Genomic DNA, 23,045 nt, shown 5'->3' with positions numbered 1-23,045 from the left:
TTACTATTTCCATCAGTAGTGTATGTTCAAAACTAAAGATATTTTTAGCCTTTAGAATTCAAGTCTTAAGATTTTATCCAGTTATTTTAGAACTTCTGGTTCTAAACAATGTAGTCCCCACAGAACACACAAATTACACCTATAATCAACTATTTAGACAAAGAAATGAACAAGTCATACCAACAAAACAGTTAAAAAAAGTTGGAAGTTAAGTTCTTAACAATTAAAGTCTCAGAGTGAAACCATTTTTGTGAAATACTGCATTTTTCTGGAAGCTAATAGACATTAATTTAATTAAAAGAAATTTAAAGTTCATATTGAACATTTCACATATCTCAAATGGCAATTGAAATTATCACTTATGTATATCTATATACATTATATGAATGGAAAGAAATAGTCCATTATGTATAGTAGGAAAGGTAGAGAACTCAAATATAAAATGTAGAGAAAGAATCCTACACTGTACTGCATCCCAAGACAACCTACAGCTTTGAATTTTTCATTTTATTTCACTTAGTTACTGAAAAAGATAAGCTAATACTTTCCAGAGATGTCAGTCTATTCACACAGGTCCCTCATGAAAAATACTCATTTATAACTTCTGTCTGAAGAGGTGATTGCTGAGGTTGAAAGCTATTGGTATATCACTGAAATCTGCTTAAATGATCTGTATCAGAAGTTGCCACATACTATGTTTTATGAAGACCTTTCAATTTTTACTTTTGAAGTGTGGGTTTTGTTTTTTGTTGTTTTTGACCTTTCTAAAGTTACACACCAGCTCATAGGGTTTGCATCAGCCCTCTATCCCTTATATCACACTATTGTCAATGCTTTCATCCCAGTAGCTACTGTGAGAAACAAAGTTGTGTTTTTGCAGTAGAGAATTACTTTTCTGTATTCCAAGGTAGCTGTGTGGTCATAATGAGGAGAAATGCTAAGTAGATAAGTGGACAGTAGAAGGCCTCACTGTTCCAAAATATGGTAGAAGCTTGAGAAAACCAGGATGAGCAGTGTGAGAACAGTAAAACAAAGATCACAAGTTCTCAAAACATAAGAAAGGAGAAATTAAAGGGTTGAAAAAAAGAAAAATTGTACATATATGGTATAGAGGAGCGTCGAGTAGCTTGTAAACCTGTAGTACTCAGCCAATGAGGAAACAGGGGAGGTGATCAGGTGTCGGGTAATAGGGAATATAAGGTTATGATTTGTTTACTAAAATGCGCTCCTGATTGACAGGACGCCCGCCTTGCAACTGCGAATAAAATAGCTTCACAGAAGATCCTGTCTGAAGAAAATTATTTGAGATGTTTCTCACAGGTACACGCAAGAAATATCTGGAGGGTGAGAAACCATCACCACTTGAATTTTGAGAGTATTATTTTTGCTCTATAAGCTCTGGGACAAAATCTATGTAACAATATTACTAGATGGAGACTAGTTGTCAGTGCTGATAGGATTCTTCTGGATTACTACATTTGTAAATTATACAGAGGTAATAAAACCTAGTTGTTGAAAAAAAGAAAAAACAGATGTGGCTTTAACATCATATCACATAGTTTATGTTAAGGGAAATACAAAGTCTTTACCAGATTGTGTTTAATTTTGAAGTATACCTTATTCAAATTAAAGATCAATCACAAATGTAAAATGTAAAAGGCAAGGCTCCATTCATTTCTACACTGTTTCCTAAACTCAGTTATGCAGGAGAGAAAAACAACATACACAAGCTGCTCAAAGGTCACAATCTCAATATGGGTACCATTTTGCTACTGTTTTTCGCAATTCTGCAACAGGATCCTCTGTGAGAAGTCAAGTCGATGTTCACCTTGATTTTTCAGGAAGGTATGTTAAAAGCAATTCACTGCAATCAATAGGAATCAAATCATGCATTTACAAATATAGCTGATGAAGTAATTTAGAATGATATATTAGCTGTTATATGAAATATTTACACAACAGGTAAGAGGAGGAATATTCTTTAGTTCCATATTTTTAATGTGGAAGGTAGCAATGAGTTCTATTGTTAACAAGCTTCTTATTGTTCTTGTCAGGAAGCTTAAAAAAATGTTTTTAAAGGAAGTATCACAGTACAGTGATATGGCAAAGAAAAATATAAATAGATTAGCCAACCGATAGTAGTACCTATAATGGTGTTTTAAAAAGTATTTTTATGCTATCATTATGGAAATTCAACCAGTAAAGTTTTAATTCATTCACGACTTAATGGTTGCAGAAATTTTGGCCGTGTAGAAATTGGAGATAAAAACTAAATTGTTTATTTTTTCCTTTGGATTGTGTGGGAGTGGGAGGGTTGTTTTTTCTTACCAACCTCAACACCAGGCCTTTAAGAGCCTCAGAGAAATACCTTAAGAATTAAACAGTCATCCCCTTCCTCTGCTTTTGAGACTAAAATAATTTCGTGGGGTATGAGTTGTTGAAAAGTTCCTTCCAGGAAAATATTCATACAGGTTCAGTAAAATTGTCTGAATACTTTATTATCTACCTACATCTATTAAAGGTACATTAAAACTATCTATATTTTATCATCATCATTTTTCTTCCAAAGGGTCTAGAACACTTGTAGAATAAGCTACTATAGGCAGACTAATGCCAAAATCCACGTTTTGCTTCTTAAAAATACATGTCTCTGTATAGACGGCCAATAAACACGCCACTATAGTGCTCTTCCCATACAGAAAAACAGATCTTCATTGAAATAAAGCAAACAAAAAAATCACTATCAAGTAATTAATGTTCTCTGAAAGGTCTGGTGTTGGTCTACACCATATCTTTGGATACCTTATAGTTGCTGTGGTTCATTCATTAGGCAGATACCAAGACAGAAAGCTAAATAACAGAATGTGTATTCTTAAAATGAGGCAGACAATTTACCTCAATATCACATAACCTTCAACAAAAAGAAAACAGATCATTAAAAATGAAGATGCAGCTTCTACTCTCTTCACAAATCATATTTTATTGTTATTTGTGAATTTTTTCCCCCTACATGGGCATTTGAAAGGTATACATCATAAATTTTTATGATCAGATGAAGTGAGTAATATTCCAAGAAAGTAATAACTTTATAAATGGTAGAGAAATGAATGGCAAATAGGATGGCGCTGCTGACTTTTACATACACCCTCCAATAACATTAATCAATTTAAAAGACTTCGATTCAAATTCTTATGTCCATAAGCCTTCTTCAATACAAAACATTCATTGCTTAATGCCAAATCCTACAGACCATTCTTCATTGCTGTTCGTATTTTCCTCCTCTTACGTGTTACATTTTTGGCCAGTTGGTCTTAATATTGGAGAACTTAAAGGAATTACTGGGGAAATTCAAACGCATGGACAGTAAAGTTTCTGACCACGATAAAGGTGATATGTATAACATCTGGAGGCTTACTTGAAAAAATGGTTCTAATATTTGGTTATAAAAAACCTCTGTCACAAATGTGAAGGTGTGCGATTGGCATTGACTAAATTTTATTGCAACCAGGTTCATTACAGTGCAGAGGCAATGCTGCTGAACTTCACACTTCTAGCTCTGCAAACATTATGAAGTTGAAAGAACATTATGAAGTTGAAAGCAACTCTGGATTGCTGTCTTTTCCTTCTACCTTACATCCCCTTCCTTCCCACCAAATTAAAAATAATTAAAAAAAATCACACAACTGAAATACCTGTGTCAACTTCACCTCCCTTCCAGACTTCAGATGTCTAGTTTTGAGAGGACACAGCTACAGCTGCAGAGCATTCTTCATATTTTCAAACCTAGGCTAATTTGTGAGAAAGTACATAGACTAGAGCCAAGTGAGAGAGGAAAGGTACAACTGCAGCCAAAGATAAGCTTAGCAGCAGCTCGGGAATTCAACAGGAAACCACTAGTATGCAAATGTACAGTTTCCAATAAAATACAGAAATTTTGAACATGTCAACCCAGCAACAAGGAAGATCAGCCCCTTCAAAGCAACAATACAGACCAACCCTTCCATATCTGACTGGCAAAAGCTTGGCCAAATATTTGGCGTCACTGCCAACATATCAATGCTTAGCCTTGTGACATCGTACACATTTACCAAAACCTAAATGCTTTGCAATTTTATTTTTTTATAGTTCATTTGCATTCTTTCTGCACAATGGCAAAAAGTGTCCAAAGTGACCTGGGCAGTGAAGGCTGCACCCAAAATGGCTGTCAGTATCAGGACCAAGACTCTCCATGACAGGCAGCCACAACGCACATCCCTGACCAGCTCAGTTCCTTAAGGAAATCTCTGACATCAGAGAGAAATTACCCTCACTAAATAACTTGCAGGAAACTTCTAAAGTACTTTGAGTAAGACCTAGTACTGGTATTCAAAGTAATACCTGCTAAGCATCTGATTTTCTGGCTTTTCTTTTGACCTTTGTTATAGCTTGGCTTCTTGTAGCTGAGATGTGTTGAAGGAGTAAAGACAGTAAAGATTGCTGTGATGTCATCTCAGATTCTCTGTACATGAAGAAATGCTCTCTGTGATGGAAGGCAGGCAACAGGCGAACTGTGGCCCTCCCTGTCATTCAGACGTTTCATACTTCAGTTTCACTTAAAACCAATCCCATCTGTGGGTAGTGTGCCAGTGACAGTCAAACACATAAGTGAAAGAAATATGCTCTTCTTATAGAAAACTATTCACTGGAGAAGAGACAAGAATTATCAAACAAGGACTTGGTAACTTTTCCACGCGTTAATGGTTCTATACATAGACTTTCCAAAAGGACACTAGATATTTGTACCTAAAAGAGGTAGCCGAGGTACTACCTTACCAGGAGATACACAGGAATTAAAGTAGCCTTTATAGTAAATTTTTATTAGTAAATTGATTTTGCTTTGGGAATTTGAGAGAAATAAGAAAGCTAGGGGATTAAAGAAGTCTGTTGGTAGACACTGAAATGCTCGAGGCAGAGAAAAAACACTTGCAGTCATGTAATGGCTCCAGTTAGTCTTTCTGCACAGGGCACTCCTTTCATTTTATGAAGCATTGAAGTAAATTTATGAAAATCTGGTTACTGTTCTGCCCTGGCCTCTGGTCTTTAGGGAATAGGGGGAAAAAAAATCAGCTCCATGTTCTAAGCCTCAGCTTTCCTGCTGATGAGCTAGGGAGGAAAGTGACGATTGTTTCTGTGAGAACAATCATTTGTTTATGAGAACTATCCAAAAGGCAAGCATTGCAACTTTCACAATCTTGTTTGTCCTTGTGTGTAAGCCACAAGAATATGAGAATATGTAAAGAGGAAATCCCAAACACTTCTTTTGCGTATTTCTTTAAGTCAATTACAGAAGAATTACCACTGGCAGAACTAATTTTTTGCTTTGAATATGCTGACATCTCTCAGTTACAAATATAGATGTTCATCTGAATTCCATTGAGGTCAGCGTCAGCTGTATGATTTCAGCTCCTACATACTTGTATGAAAAACACAAAAGTACAGTCCTGAATTTTAAACATTTCCATGTTACCAGTCTCACAAAATATTCTACACAGGATGCAAGCTTAAAATGGACCCCTCCACACCTGTAATTACAAAAAAATTAAAATGCAATTAAAAAGTACCTTAGGGTATGAAGTGCCCATGACTTAAAATTACTAATTCATTTTTATTCATAACATCCCCAACTCTCTCGTTAATTGTTGTTGTTAAAGTCAAGTTTTACAGAATTTTATAGTCATTGAATTTTACTGGCTGTCTGCCTGCACTGAACAGATCTGATGCATGGTAAAAGACGAACAGGACAGGAGATCTGTAGGAGAGAAAGTTAAGAAATGTGGACCTTTGTAAAAAAAAAAAATCAGAGCTGTTTTTTCAATCTATTATCTCACATGATGTAATTAGTAAATTACAAATAGGATTGGTCTGTGAAGAATGTTTAATAGAAGCCTTAAGAGATCCGACATCTTACTTGGATAGAGTAATACTGGGCATTGTGGGAACTGTCACTCACAGAAAAGTGTGTCTGTCTTTCCTCACCCAGCTTGTAATGTCACAAAGTAAATACCGCCAGAAATGCTATTCTCACACAGAATACAGTGGTAGCTGGAATGGTGCTCAGGAAGCTAAAAATATAGATAGATAAGTTGTATCTACTAAGTCACATAGCTAAGAAATGCTCTGAAATATTTCCCAAGTCACTCCTCTTTTCACCCTCAGCTTTTTTTGTTTTCCATATAGCTCCTTGTCTTCTTTCTAGATAAGAAGATCAACATAAGTGTACAGATGTAAAATGATAAAGAGTTGGTCTTAATAAATGGTTTCATTAACTATTGCAACAGAATTATCTGCATCTGATGACATTTACATTTGATGCTTCATCCTCATATGGAGTTCAACCAATTAACTAACAAATTTCTTCTTCCAAGTAAAACAGATATTTAAAAGATCCAGACTACCCCTGGGAACAGAGAGATGTCTTAATAGCAAGGTATAATTTTATGCTTCCTTACCAAGAAAATATCAACTAAACACATCTACATTTAATTTCAAATAAAGATGAATATGAAAAGCTGGAGGGCCTGCACAAACATTGAAGATTTAATTAGATATAGCCTAAAGAAATAGCTTTAAGTGCCCTATAGTTTATTCCACAAATAACTGCATCATTATTTTTTTCATTAGATAAGCAACATTTTTCCTGTCACTGAGCACTGTACCAGAAACACTGATTATTTGCTGCTTAACCCAGGAAAGTTGCTTCCAAGCACTGTTGTCTGTTATCCTCCTACATACTCCCAAACATATACTTCTTTGATATCTTTTATAAACAAAATCAACTCAAAGACCCGCTATCAACAGCTAGCAGAAGCCCTGATTTACTCGCTAATCAGTGTATACTTCATTCAATTTTTAATAATGTTTAATGTTTGTCAGATGTTTTTCAGTTCACTCACAGTATATAAAGAATTATAGGTAGTATGTCAGATGGAACTGTCTGAAAAACATTTCTCCCCATTATGAAAAGAATTTTTTTTGCTTTAAGTTTCATCGCTTCAGCCAAATATTTCAGGATCTTTCTTCAAATACAGGATATTTAAAGAGAAACAAATTTTAAATGTTAAAATTTTTGTAGTAAATTTCAGACAACTTTTTTTTTTTAAAGTCTTGCTTTAGCAGTAACACACAGATATCAATACTGAGAAGACTTTTAGTTTGAAAATTATATATTAATTTAAATAGTGACTTCACCTTAGTTATACATTTACAGCCAGCATAGAGTGAATATTCGTTATATCTCAGTTTCTTCTATGCTATACTACTTTAACACTCACAATTTATGAACTGCTTGTACTACCCTCCATATGTATATTCTGCTACCAGGATAACGTTTGTAACTATTGAGGCAACAGGCAAGTCATTTCAACTCATAACCAATGTTCTCAGCTTTATGTAATGTTCCAAAAAAACACCTATATGTGGGGAATGTTCCCCCATGTTCCACTTCCCTCCCCCCTCCCATTTTCTGCAACCCTAAATGCCCGAATCAGGCCTATATAGGAAAAAATTAACCACCAGTTATGGACAAGCAAGTTTGAATCACTCTCTTCACATTTTTGAGCGTCTAGTATTAATTTCACTCAGCATGATCCCAACACTTAATACATTTATATTAAAGTTAATAAATTTAAGTAATAAATCTAGCAGTTGTCATGTTTCTAAAGAAGAAACATGAGAAAAACAACAGTATTATGAAAGTAATTCTCCCTCTACACATGCCATAGTGGTAAGTTTCACCATGGTCTGGCCTTATTTTGGTATGAATTGTGTGTACAACTTTAAGAAGTTATTCAGTAATTCTAAGTTATCTCAAATTCCTTTAAAAAAAAATCAGTAGTCAAGTCTTGTAGAATCTTATTCTACTTGTGGTTTTTAATAATAATTTCCCAGAAGAAAAGAAGTCTATTTCATCTGTTTAAAGCATTGTTAGAATTCAACATTCAGCAGCTGTTGGCTCAATTTACATCACACCAGGTTTCCTCAGCACTGTGCAATCTGAGGTAGATAGATCCCATTGGTCTTGTGAAGAACAAATCACTGACTCTACCAAAAAAAGGGGGGGGTGTTGGGGGAAGGGGCAGAGGGAACGACAGACCAACAATTTGTTTTATTTCTTGACAGTTTTTTCCTGTTTCATAAATATACATAAAAGGCCTACTTCCGATAAATGAGTTAACTTATTTCACAGTCATATTAAAAGATCCAAATTTGAGGAAAGATTTTTAAATAACATTTAATTAAAAAGACATCAAAAACTGTTTGAAGTGAAATCCAATTTAAATTCATTATACATTTCATTTAAAGTATTCAAGCATAAGTTTTGACAATTGAGAGGTCCAGTTAATGTTATATTAAAAAAATGCACCTATTGTTCAGCTATCTACTTAAAGTAAACATTAAAAATAATTAATTGTAAAATTTCAAGGAAATGCTTCTTAATTAAAGCATTTCCATGTTTCAGAGCATTACACATTTTGGCTTTTCTTGTCAAAGGAAAAAAACGTTTTTTCTTTTTTTTCCCTCTAATCTTTAGTTTAAATCTTTTGTTAAAATTGAGGTAAAGTTTTGCCAGCTTGCTTTTTGTAGGTGTAATTACACAACAGACTGAAGCCTGTTGAATTTAAGCCACTGAAAAAAAATCATGAGTCCATGCATAATAGCCTGTTTTAAAGGTGGGTAGCTTGTACAACATTTGGTTAGTGGGCCAGGAGCAGTCTGGGACACGCTTGGTAAATGCACCTGTACATTGCCTTCTTTATCTATTTCTTCTGCTCTTACTAAATGATACAAGACTTGCCATTATTAGCATTCTGGTTTTGACCTTCTGATTATCTCATTGTCCAAGATGACTACACTTGATGGGCTGAATCCTGTGCTTCCTTGGATATCATAGGGTGCAAATGGGATGAAGGTACACCATGCACTGATGGGGAAGGTAGAGTACTATGAAAGCTTATGTAGAAAGACCAGAACTAATCTACATCTATGGCAGAACCAGTTATCTACTTCCCTTTCCTAAAGTATGGCAAATGAATGAACATCTTACACAAAGTTAACAAAGAAAGAAATAGGATGATATCAGAAGCATTCTATGAAAGGACAAGAAAAATATTTCTACTACAAAAGGAGAAGGAGATTCTGCCAGTAACTTCACTACAAAATTCAGCAGTGAGGTTTCAGCTGCTATTATTCCAAGGCAACATCCTGTTTGCCTTACAAAGGAATTCTACATCCACCCACAATTGGTATGGCCCATTGTTATCAGCTGGTCAGGGGATTTGCACAATTAATTTTCTGCTTGTATCAATGAAGTGCTCATTATGAGGATCAAAGCTTTGTTTCCGAACAATTACTCAGCATAGCACAAAGAAAAAAAAGATAAGCCAGCAAAGAATACATTGGGTTGTTTTTCCACACGCACCCACCCCTAGTACTTTCAAGTTAAAGCCTGTAGATTACGTTTTAAATGCTGTCAGGAATAGGAAGACTGACAGGGATTTAGTGATCATTTAACAGTCCATCAGTTTTGCCAGACTTACATCCTGAACTGTTATCCACATCCATGTTGTGGACATTTTTCATCCACCCATTTAGCTGTTCTTTTACTCCGAAGCATAATAATTTTAATAAGATTTATGGTTCTTAGCATCAGCTATTTCCCTAGGAGTTTAAATTGTCATAACAGTATAGAGGATATTTTTTAATCGCAGTCTTTCAGTACCACAGCACACAAACATTTCACTTACTATCATATTGACATCAGTAATTATTTTGTCCTGTCTATATCCCATAGCAGAAATTAAGAAAACAAGTCTACAAAAGTCTAGAACCATGTAACAAACGAAATACTCTTGATTAGATGAAATACAAAGTGCATTCTTGTTTCAACGAGTCATTAACAGATCATAAAGTAAACACACGTTTTGCATTGGAACACAGATAACATGCAACTTTAGGACAATTATTTTGGTAAAATCTTTTGCTTAAGATTCTGGAAAAATCTGCCTGTGAAAAGGAAAATAAAATAACCAACCAAATCATAGAAGTATTTTTTGAAAACACTTTGTAGCATACACTTAGAGAGATGATATTTTATCTCTGAACTTTGAGCATTACATCTGTTCTCTCCCCACTTTTTCATGTTATTTTATGTAACCTGTAAACTTTACATCACAAAATAATTATCTTTTGTTTCTTCAAATAAAGGTGAGGACCACCAAAGTTGTTGAAAATACAGAAAAAAAGTGTTGTTTTTTCATGTTAAACTGCTGTTGGAAAACTATTTGTTTTCACTCTTTTCCCCCTCCAACAAAATCCCAAGGAAATAAACAGTCAAAAAAAATTGTAGGAGCTTAACTCTCTCTCAAATGTTGTCTGGTCATCCTCAATGTGGAAATATAAACAGAAGTATTTTAAACTGCATTACATGAATGTGCATACATAGTTAGAAAATAAGTTATCATATGAAATGAGAGAATGAAAAGAATACATATGTATAATGCATTTTACTGACCTTAAGGTTTTTAACTCAACTGGGAAAAAAAATATATATATATAAATATATGATCTTGAAGTTCTTTTTTCCTACAGTTTTATTAATAGCTACTAGTTTCTTACACTTCCCCCCCCAACCCCCCTTCAGCATCAAGTCCTTTCTATAAGCACTTTGTACCACAGTTCTATCGGGTTACTCCTAGATCATTTCTCTCTCTCAAAATCATGCATGAGAAACAATAGGGTTTCTTCACATTTCTCGCAAAATCAAAGAAAGGCACCTTCTTCTAATCTTTAGATTCAAATTTCTCATCTCCTTTCAGCAAATTCCTTAAATTTTAAAAAAAAATCATCTTTCCTGTTTGCAGCTACAATGTATTTTATGATGAATGCACTAAAAGTCCCTTTTAAAAGATCCGGTTAACTTTATGTCATGAAATGCAGCACATTAAAAAATCTTATAAAAGAAAAAAATCAAAGGGTTCTTCCATATACTTAGATTTGAAAGCTTTCTGCTTTGCTTTGATATCTACAAACTCAATTTCACTTCTTATTTCATAATAGCTTCTTACATAGGATGAATTCTTCATGCATAGAATGTGTAATCAGACTTTCACAATTAAGCAAGCAGGAATAAAAGGAGCAATATTTTACTCGAAACTTCAAAATTCTATTAATACAACATAGCCCAAAAGGTTAGTTTACTTCATGTGGGCAAGAACACAGATTTTAATTCAAAGTAACGATAGTCTAAAAATGGTAATCAGTACATACAGCAACATATAGGTCTTAACACTCAGTCACAGCATCACCTTGTCACACTACCTTAGAAAGTCAAAGGTCAATAAGTAATACTGTTAAATGTAATAAACATTTCCATTAACTCCTCTAACAGATCAAGGGGAATTAATGAACATTAAGTTATTGTTTGCTCTTGTAATTCAAATTGGTTGAGACTTTTTGCCAGCAAATACAAATAGTAACTCCTGTTTCAAGACAAAATAAGGACACAAACCACAGCTCTTAATGACATATTCCTAATATAGCCATGGATTGAAGACTACATAACTGATACTACATATATTGTTCTGCTTTCACTGTTAATGTTAGAAAATAATGTAGAAACGAATAGTATATCTTATGTATATAACCTACAAAGATTTCATTGTTAAACAGCATCTTGGTTTAAAGTCATAAATACACTTTCCCTCACCTGTGGAATATCCCTGGATTATCAATTGTAACGCAAAGAGGAAAGAAATATCACTGTTCATCTCATTTTCTGGGGTACAGTAGACTTCCCCCCCCCCCCTTTTTTTTTTAATTTTAATTTCCCCAGTGCTTGCAACTTCAGGGCTTTCAAGTGTTAACACTTACCTGCAGCACAAGAGAATTCTACTATACTGTATTCCTTCATTTTAAACCTACTTGCTGCAACAGGATAGAGCAGTTTTCATTCTGCATTTTTGTACTTGTTATTTACTGATAGCGATATCTTGTTGCAGTTTCCTAAGAGGAGTTGTAAATTTTCTTTCTGACACATTAGAGGAACATTGCTTAAGTACATACCTCCATGTCTCTCTGAAGAAATAGGAAGAATTTATTTCTGCACATATTTTCCATCAGAAAGGTATCACAAGTCTGTCTTCCTTTTGAGGAACATTGAAGATTTACTTCCTTTAGGAATGTATTCTGACTTCAGAACTATATGTAGTTTAATGCTGATATCAGTACCTTAATTACATTTTCATTTCCAAAACACACACACACCAACAATTAAAAAGCACAACCCTTCCACCTTCCAAAAAGGCAACCTACTTAACACTGGTAGAAATTCCAGAAGCGATATTTTCAAACATAAATTATATCTTCAAATTTCTTATGGATCTCTTCAGGGCAACACCGTTATAACCTGATGGGTAACAATGACTACTGGAGGACACTGAGGTAAAGTGTTATTCTGTATCTTATTGACAGTTTATATCTATATGACATGGTTATCTTTAAATAACTTTTTAGTAATAATATCAAACCAGAACTCAGCATATATGGAAGTTATTTCATTTAAGCATGGGAAATTTTATTTTGTGCAGAAATAGTTTTTACATTTTGCTCTTGGTTGTCAAAATTTTTCAGTTCCAACTGATTTTACTGTATTTAAGTTTTCTTCTCCCATCCCCATTTAAGTTTTGTTTTCCCAGCTTATCAGCTGTTGAGAAGTAGGGCAATTATACTGATTATTTTTTTTAAAGTTTACATCAAAGTCTCTGCAAATATTAACAATCCACTAACAACAGATAAGATGGTGTGCAGTTTTTCACACCTACAGCATCTAAGTGCAATTATTTCTTCATCACAAGAAAAAGCTACTAAAGTAATCTGAAGAGCTAATAATATTGTTTTTAACTGAAGATACTGGTGGACTGCAAGCAAGATTCTGAGACTAGGTCCATTAAAGACATACAAAATGTAAAACATTAGTTTATCTAATACACTTGGAAAGTGAAACAGGCTAGATGTGTGGGGGGCACATGGGGAAAAATTGCTGTTCAAAATACCCTTCAAGCTTTACTAACTGGGCTTTACTTTACTATTTTATACCAGTGTAGGTCAACTGAGCCACTCTCTCTCCTTAACTCCCCATACATCACTCTAATTTCAGAGAAACTCTCTTAAGCATAGCAAGTACTTTTTCACTTCAGTGGTCTGATACTCGAATCACTGACTAAAGTGAGTTTCATAGAAGTCACCTGAGGCAGAGGTTTACGGTTCACTTGTCTAGCACAGGCACAATGTCCTCCTGAACCGCAGGAACAAGTCAGCCAACTTCAGGAACATATTCAGCAGGTCAGAAATTAAACTACTATACCCAACATTGTATTCTGCTTGTATTATAGACACATATTTGCTTTCAAAAGCTAACCTGTAGTTTTAACCCTTCACACACACACACACTAAAGAGAGCAAACAAATGTATTATGTTTTATGTTGCTGGTGAACCTGATATCTTCAGTAACATCCAGCAGTATACGTTCTTTTAAGGTGATTTACTGTTCCTACACAATACCATGCAAAGTCTAGAGATTTACCTGCTTTTATATAGATTGTAACACAATCTATAGTACTACATAAAATATTACTTCATGTGTATTTAATGGAAGTAAGTCAATAAAACTCATGTACCTAGTTAGCATCAACAGTTACAAAGTAGTTCCAGGTTCTAACACTTGCCTATTGAACTCTGTAGTTAAATAGACAATGATTTTTAACTCATTTGCAAGTCTCATATGAGCTGCATCACATCTAGCTTATTTTATGTTATTTATTAATATTTATTTTCTAATTATGCAATAAAAGGTGACTTATTTCTAGGTCTTATTCTATTTCTCTGCCCTACTTGTATATGAAAATTTTACTAAAATTTGCGTATTCTTGAAGCTAGTTAGTATTACAGTGCAGTGCATTTCTTTTACTTCGTGTGTATTCTCCATCCCTTGTACACTACTCTACCTTCACGGTGCACTGCATTTCCAATAAAGTACAAATATTTGCATTGTAAAGCTAAAGTAAATATAGGCCACAATTAAACGTTAGCTCAGTTTTGTTTGCTTTTTTTGAGTATATAGAACACATATGGAGCACGTGAAAAAAAAGATCCCATGTACTGATGTTCAGGTGAAAAAAATCCAGGCTTTTCCCCCAACTGTAAATCATCCAAATGGAAAAGAAAGTACAGGAATATTAATTTATAGGTAAGAACATGGTAGTTTATCTGTTTCATTATTTTATTTAAATAAACGTTCCAATCTACATTATTATGTTATAGTTGTAAGAAATCCTGCCTAAGACAAGTTAGCATCATACAGTGTAACAGACCAATTAAAGCCAGTGCAGGTGTGGGGTGTTGTTACAGATCATGTGACAGAAAAAACATGGAAAAGTATAAACCTAAGAAATAATCACATAGATATGTTTCAGTTGTAAATACAATCATGAAACAAATCTTCCTCTTTTTTTTGACATCTGTAGAAAAAGGCTATTTATCTCTCTCCAAATTTTATATCATGTCATGAAGCAATGCCTTCTCCTATTTTCAGACGTAACAGTTATTTGGAACCATTTGTAGATACTGTTCTATATGCCTTCCTGTTAACATGGGTGAATAGACATAATCTGTAATTTTAGGCTCCCTTGCTAATATTTTCATGAAATATTTTTTACTAATGTTTCCCAGTGAAAATTCCCATAAACACACCATTTTCAAAGTTAAGAGCAAAATATTAAACTCAAAAGTCTTCTTAGAATTTAAAGACTGACAGAGGATCTAGAAAACTTTAATCATCATAGAATGGTTTGGTTTGGAAGGGACCTTAAAGATGATCTAATTCCAGCCCCCTGCCATGGGCAGGGAAGTCTCTAACTAGACCAGGTTGCTCAATTGAAACAAATGTGGCAAGAGGTGAAATAGATGCAGAAAGAAAAGGCTGCCAGATGTGACATACGCCTGTGTTTTCTAAATGTTTGGCTCTCACAAATTTCTCTCTCATGTAATTTTCTTCCATTCCATTCAATTCCACCTTCCTTTGTTGAAGAAAGGTTTTCCTTTCCATTGCAGTCCTCGGCATGTTTTTCCACACCACCATACTTGTTTTGCCTCCTCATACACAAGTCTAGTTTATTGATAACTTCTCTCTGCAAAGACTATATACTAAGTAAAATAACAGGGGGTTTTGTTTGTTTGTTTTCATGGAAAAATTCAAAGTATATTCTGAAAATACAGCAATATATCTATATACACACACACACTGAGTAAAGTACTGTAAAATTATGAACTTGCGCAAAGGTGGGAATATAATTTAAAAATACAGCTTCAGATTACATGTTCCATTTTGTTCTGAAAATACAAGTAATTAATTTCCAGGGATACATTCTCATGAAAAATGAGTACAAGCTAAAAAGCAGTAGAATGTATCACATGCACATAATACAAACCCAGTACATAGGAGAAAAAATGACATTTATGAAATTTGTGGTCAGCTGAGCTGCATAATGAATGCACATTTTTTTTATCTGAAGCTTTTAAACAAAGAAGAATTTCAACTAGTCATTCCAGGGAAAGAGAAAACTGTGCAATCAAGTATCCACTGGGGGATATACAACTCAGTGTAATCCCCTAACAAATAAAAAAGATGTGCAATAACAGGCTATCATTAGTCAGAAAATAAGATCTGTATCAATTGTGGAAAGGAACTAGCGTTCTTATCCTTAGACTGAATTTTTACTTGGAGATGTATATTTTAAAAATATTTGTTAAAAAGGATATGTTGGAAAACCAAAGATGTCTTTTTGTCTTTGTTCTTTCATACTGCACTTAATTTGGTATTTCTGTTACCACTTTGAACTAATTCAAGTGCTGAGTACCTGAAAGAACAAAAAGGCTTGATTACCTTAGCTTCCAGCTTCCAGCCTGGTGAAATAAGACACTGAAGGACAGAGGGTCTTCCTGAAACTTATACTAGAATGATACTTTGGCAGCTTTGCGGCAAGCAAAATGCACATTTTTAATCAATTGAGTTACATATCTTAAATATCTTCAGCCTTGGTTGTATGTTAAAAAGTGCTTTACAAAGTACTGTAGAAACATGGGGAAGGTTTCTGTCTCTCCCCTCCCACTTTTTCCTCCACATAAGTTGTATAAAATTGCTCCTGTAGCCTTGCTAAAGTCCTTCAAAAACTTTTTAAAACAAGGTATCTTCCAATGCTTTCTCCAACCACTGAAGTAGGCAATTTGTATAAAATCAGTTTTTTTGGACCTGAAAACAGCATACAGGATAGCAATACAGCATTAAAAACCCCAGAGGGAGCAGGTAGCTACAAAACAGAATGCACATTTCTGAGGAAGATTTATTCCACTGAAACATCGAAATGCCTTCAAATGAAATAAGAACTCTTGGGCTTCATATGAGTATTTTAATTAAGTGGAAATGCCAAAATCAAAGTCTTAAAGTTACAGTTTTGGTCTTGAATTTCCCCAGGTGGTAAATGTGATATGATAACATGCCACAATGGGAGGAAAAAACAGGAGGCATTCAAAGCATTGTTGAGCAGAAATACTCAGGAGTCACATGCATGCATTACTTATCACATAACTTAAGCAGGACTGTTTAATTGAAAAGTACATAGCATGATCTGATCTGCCAAGCATTCCTCAAGGTTTTAGTGATAAAATCCTTTGGAGATATCCTTAATACAACAGGGTGAACAAAAGCATTACTGAATTCCAATTTCTACTATTAACATTTCATTATGTTTACCTATAAAAATTTCAAAGATCCTCTCTTCAGAGAGTGGAAGTGTCTGTCAAAGTGAAAATGAAAAGGTAGACAGTCTGAACTTCTTCTATCACTATTTCTAATGGAACTCTCCTTACTCCACATAGGGCAAAACATTGGAGATGAATAATAGGGATGAATAATCATGTGATCTAATGGCTTGCCTCAGTAGGGGACTGCAGTTAATGATCCAAGAAGTCACTTCAAGTGACTATTTGTACTGGGATGGGATGTTAACTTTCCCTGCAGCAGCCCATACAGTGCTGTGCTCTGCACTTGTAGCTAAAACAGCAGTGGTATCACACCAGTGTTGTGTCTGCTGCTGAGCAGTGCTGGCACAGCATCAGGACTCTCTCTAACCCTCCTAGGGGTTGGCAAAGATGTGAGAAAAGAAACATCACCAGGGCAGCTGACCTAAACCAAACAAAGGGATATTCCATACCATATGATGTCACACTCAGCAATAAAAGGTGGAAGAAGGAAGAAGAGGGGAGGCGTGGGCTCTCGTTGTGAAAACGTCTGTCCTCCTCCCGAACACCGGCTACATGCATTGAGGCCCTGCTTCAAGGATGTGGTCAAGCATTGCTCATTTGTGGGAGGTAGAGAGTAATTTCTTTCCTCTGCACTTCCACATAGCCTTTACTTGTTTTGTTTAGTTTTCCCTTTCCCCCTTTCCCCTTTTTTTCCCCTTTAGTTAAATTGTTTAGTTAAATTGTTTAAATTGTTTAATTAATAATAATCTTTCTTTAATTATTAATTTTTTTCCTTTAATTAAATCATCCTTATCTCAACCCGTGAGTTTTTCTTTCCTTTACTTCTTCCTCTTCTCATCTAAGGAGGGGGAGGGAGAGAGCGGTTGTGGTGTTCAGCTGCCTAGCACGGTAAACCACCACAGTCCTTTTTGGCGCCCAACGTGGGGCTCGAATGGTTGAGATAAGAGTAGAATTGATTAAAACGCTTACAACTAACACACTTACTTGCTAGTCACCATGTTCAGTGTCCTGTTAATATTGGCTTGTTTGATCACGTGTCATGCAATCCGTGTCATGTTCTCCTTTCTCCTCTATATCCAGTCCGAGAATGTGTGCTACAATCTGTTGTGGATTTTTTTTTTTAAATTCGCTGTGCTGCCAAGCACTGGCCTTGAGTTTAATCTGACATTCAGGCTCTGCACTGTTATCATTTGGGTCTCATGGAAACTATCTTTTAGAGAATGTTCAGAATTACACTGCCTTCTTTTCCTCATCTGGAAGTCAGTTTATGAATAATATCAGGAATGGTACCTCCTCCTTCTTTCACAGTGGGCTAATTACAACAGTTTCTGAGTATTTTGAATATCCATGCTTAACCCATATATTACTATTTCTAATTCTGAATAACGGGTTTCCTCTTCTGTCTAAGATTAGTCGATTGTTTAGAAAGCTTACCCAGGAATCTGTCCCAAAACAGTCTTGTGGCAGGTGGCAAGGTGTGTGGGAGGATATCGGCAGGTACCTGTCATGAGTGTCTCCTCCAATAGTTTTGGACTTCACCTCTGAACAAGTGCAAAATCCTAAAAACCTGATAGAATGTTTGAGAGTCATATGCCCTGACCCTGATAATGCTGGAGAACGACAGCTTGCAGCATTGTGCTGGGTCCTGGCTTACTCCTATCAAACACTGTTTAACATCATCCAGCACCTTGAAGAGAGGGAGGAAGTCTCTGAATCTGATGACTAGATAACACATGCTATGACTGACTCAGAGGATCAACCAACTATGGTATCAGTTGCCCCATAGTCAGGTCAAAACGATGGAAACGGAAGTCAGCTTGTTTAGTAAGGGAAGAAGCCTCTCCTAAGAAAGAGGGAGAAGAGGAGAAGGCAGGCACCTCTAAAGCAGAGCCATCACAAAAACAGCAGGAAGAAGAGATGGAAATCATAAACGAATCAGAAACCACTCGATCCCTATCCCTGAGTGAGTTGCGAGAAATACGAAAGGATTATGGTCGACACCCAGGTGAACACATCCTCACCTGGCTGCTTCGACACTGGGACACTGGGGCCAATAGCCAACAATTAGAAGGCAATGAAGCCAAACAGCTGGGATCCCTCTCTAGAGAAAGAGTCATTGACAAAGTAATTGGGAGAGGGACACAGGTTCTCAGCCTCTGGAGGCGACTCCGGGCAGCTGTGAAAGAAAGGTATCCCCATAAGGAAGATATTGTATATCAAGTAGGCTAGTGGGCCACTATGGATGAAGGTCTCCAACATCTGCGGGAATTAGCTGTGCTGGAGATGATTTATAGTGATTTGGACAATGCCCAGACACCTCAAGATCCCAATGAAGTCCAGTGCACAACATCCATGTGGCATAAATTGGTGTGGAGTGCACCATCATCACATGCCAGTACGCTGGCAGGAATTCAGTGGGATGAGGGGATGGGACCAACACTGTATACTATGTCCTGCCAGCTTCAAAAATATGAAGACAATCTCTCTGCTCCGCTACAGGCCTGAGTCTCAGCTGTGGAGAAACTGTCCGAAAGACTTGACCACCTCGTAGAACGAGCATATCCCTCCTCATCCAGACAGTGATATTTCAGCCACTAAGAATCAGTATTTTCCTGCTTATATGGATATGGGCATGCAAAAAACTGCACTATAGTATGCAGGTTTTGCTGCATACAAGCATCACTGTTTATAGCCAGTGCTTAAAAACAGTTTAGCAACTGGAATTGCAAGTGCATATAAAAATCCAACAAAATTTATCAGCTGCCAGGAAAACTCTTAAGACCAAAATATTAGAAGACATCTGAAAATGGAGATACAGGGTATGGATTTAAGGTATCTTGTTCCTTTATTCAGAATATCATCACTAAACAATTCTACCATTTCTGCAGGATCAAGATGGTAATATAGTCAAAAATGAGTCATGTGAGGCCCACTTACAAGATCAGCAAAGGGCATCCAACAAGATCAGACTAGAGACAACTAGAAGTAGAATTGCTGAACTAATTAAGGTTAAAAATAATGGTTGTTTTTGAAGAATACTAGAAGCATTAAGTTTGAAATAACCATAAAAGAAGTATAGAACTGTTAATTTAATGTTCTGTTTTAGACTGTGATGCATGATAAAAATAAAACCTTTACCTAATAACACTTTTTTTTGCTTTGCAAGTGTTTGCAAAAAAAATAGCCTGTTCTTCAAGTTACAGACTCTATACATTCTTCCTGAATTTGTTTAAAAACAAAGTACACTCACAACAAGTGTAATTGTGATTATTTTTTTTTTTTAACTTCAAAAGTAAAACTAATAATAATACAATCTTGGAGAAGCATATTGACTTAGATCTGAATCCCAACTTTTTCATCCAAGTTTAGCTATTGTGCTTGCTTCTAGACTTAAAGAATATCCTTAGATTTCAGGGAATGTAATTTTATATCTGCACTACAATAAAGGATACAACTCCAATTTGGCATTTTATCTTTAACAGGGTAAATTCTCCCACAGGTAAAACTTCATAGGTTCCGTCAGCCAGTATACTCGTAAGATTAACCTAAACAGCCAGTTTTACAGAGTGTTCTGACTAAAGAGCTCCCACACAGTCATAAGATCCAGCTGATTAACAGCTTGATCCTAAAAATATTAATGCCATTTGAAGAGTCTGAGGTGGCACAGCTTTAATTCAAGACATTTTGTCCCTACTACACATCTTTTATTCTACTCAGAAATAAACAGTTGACTGATATCAAAGGTTAGTAGAGTGAATAATAATATGTAAGGAAAGCATATTAGAATTTGGAAAACATTGATAAAAAAGCATTATACTGGAGCTGCAGACAGTGGTTAAAGTTAATAGCATATTAACTCTGAAATTAAGAAAAAATGATGTTCAGAAACATCCTGGCCATACTGTTAAAATCTTCAGCTCAAGATTTCCAATACCATATTAAAGCCACATGTTCTTCACAAAGAAGATGGTGACCTTCTCTAACTACTGAACTAAACTGACTCCCTAGCAATATGATTGGACCTCTTCCAAATACATTCATCTTCCTAAATACTCATATAATAGTAAAAATTAAGGAAGTCATCAAATTGGGAAGTCTTTGCCTTTCATGAGTTTTGATGTTCAGAATCCTTCCCCCACACCCATGCACTTTATGAATAAGCTTTCAATGTGAAAAACTGTTTATTTCTCTACTATTTCTGTAATAAAACATCTAATATGGGTTCATTATTTTTAAGTTTGTGATCTTAACCCAAATCAATATGGTTATATTTTTATTTCACCTACCACGTTTGCCAGGGGAGAAACTACCAAGTTTCATATTTTACTTTATCCTTGTGGAAGTGAGATCAAAAATGGTTCACAAAAAGTTTTAGAAGTTCCTTAGCTCTAGTGACTCCAGTCGCATGTAGAACTCTGCTTGCTTTTCAGACCTAAATTGATTTAAATGCTGCTGAGAAGTTCCTGTTTGCATGGTGGTTACTTTACCACCTTTCTAAGGTCATGTTTTCATCACTGGCTGCCTTAACCTCATTAGCTACACTGCTTGGAAATCACATCAGGTCATACTTTATTTAGAACAGGTGAGTTCTACTGCACAGGGCTGATAAATCAAAGTGAGCACAGATTTGTTTAGAACAGATTTTATTTTGGATTCTCATCAACAGTTTTCTCAAGGACTGTTATGTCACATACATACATCACCCACCAGACAAGCATGTTATTTGTAAGGAAGTTATAATCAGTCGTAGGGTTGTATTTTTCTGAATGATTCCAGTTGTTCTACAAGTTCTCTATTACCTGATCTTTATTTCTCATGACAATTAAAATAAATCAAACCTCTAAAAAATTAGGAATAAAAACATATCTAAATAAGGACTGAGAAATTCTAACACTGAAATACCAGGGCACCATTCAGGTGTTGCCTAACACTAAGCCCATATGCTCAGGATTCTGCTGTTGATGTCTGCCTATGCTTTCAGTGGTTGTGGATTGCAACTAGTCTTTATACCACCAAACGACTGGCCCTTACAGCAAGAATTTTAAACAGATCAGACAATTCATCAGCTAAATACCTTTTATAATGACTCAGTGTCATTAGTCACGGTGTCAGTAAGATGAAATATACCTCTTCCTTCTGCTGGGAGGGGGGGGCAGAATGGACACGACAAAACACACACACCACAACAACTGGAGTTCCACAAAACAAAGCACTGGTAAAGACAAACTTACATTTGTCAACAGGCAGTACCCCCCATTTCTATAGCAGGTTTACTTTTGTGTGGGCTTTTGATGAACCAGTGAACTAAGCAACATTGTGGGAGAGAAACTGTGGAGGGTTAAGTGAATAATTCAGGAAGTGGAGAGGCTTAATTACACTGTCAGACCATCAAAGTTTCCAAGTTTCCTCAAACAATAGAGATATTTGATAGCCCCTTTCCTACCTCCAAACTCATCTCAGTCCCTGAAAGCATGGGCAACTTCAAAATCATCTCTGCTTTCTCCGCACAAACACCCCTCCCCCTTTTGAGGTGGGGAGGTAGGGGAACACTGAATTTCAGATTTGGCTTACATTATGTAAAAGCCTCGAACAAACTTTCAGGAAGGTAAAGTCTTAAATTTCATTGTTCTCTAGTGCCCAGACATATTAAACTGGGTTGTAGAGCAATGCCCCTCTTAACTGGGGACACTAAGTCATCTTCTGGATTTAAGTGTCTAAATTCTTTCTTTCAAAAAGTTTTCATTTTAAAAAATCTCTCAGAAGACAAAGATGTGTTAGTAGTCTTTCAGCTAACAAATAGAACAATAGTTGAACCTAAAGTACTAATTAATTCCTGCCTGACAGCATTCCAGCTTTTTTGACAGTTTCCCTGATTGTCATGCTTTCATTTCACATCATAAAGACAGACCAAAAGAGACCAAGACCTGGTACATTAAACTTTCAACTTCAGTAATTGATCCTATTTTTAAATAATACTCGAAAACTGCTGTTTTATTTTATTGCTGTTGGTTTTTGTTTCTGAGTTCTAACTAGAACATTGCAATTCTGGACAAAAGTAAAACCATGACTGATTTGTAACTTAAGTATCTTTGATGAATCAATTCCTCAGCATGAGCAGCAGAATCAAAGTTGGTATCTTGGCTTTTTACCAATAAACACTAAGCAAAGACAATGTAAGCATTCACTTATT

At 35.5% G+C, this 23,045-nt stretch overlaps 1 long non-coding RNA gene across 2 annotated transcripts in view; it reads right to left on the bottom strand.

Moving 5' to 3' along the window:
* The window catches only part of LOC308195083, a 252,908-nt gene that overhangs the window by 215,773 nt on the left and 14,090 nt on the right, over positions 1–23,045 (bottom strand). For both annotated transcript variants that reach the window (XR_013951253.1, XR_013951254.1), the window contains exon 2: positions 17,840–19,031. This is a non-coding gene — a long non-coding RNA (uncharacterized lncRNA). The remainder of the gene's footprint in view (positions 1–17,839; positions 19,032–23,045) is intronic.

Source organism: Anser brachyrhynchus (assembly GCF_964034855.1).
Source record: "Anser brachyrhynchus genome assembly, chromosome: 4".
Classification (NCBI taxonomy): domain Eukaryota; kingdom Metazoa; phylum Chordata; class Aves; order Anseriformes; family Anatidae; genus Anser; species Anser brachyrhynchus.
This window is presented reverse-complemented; position numbering and strand designations above follow the sequence as displayed.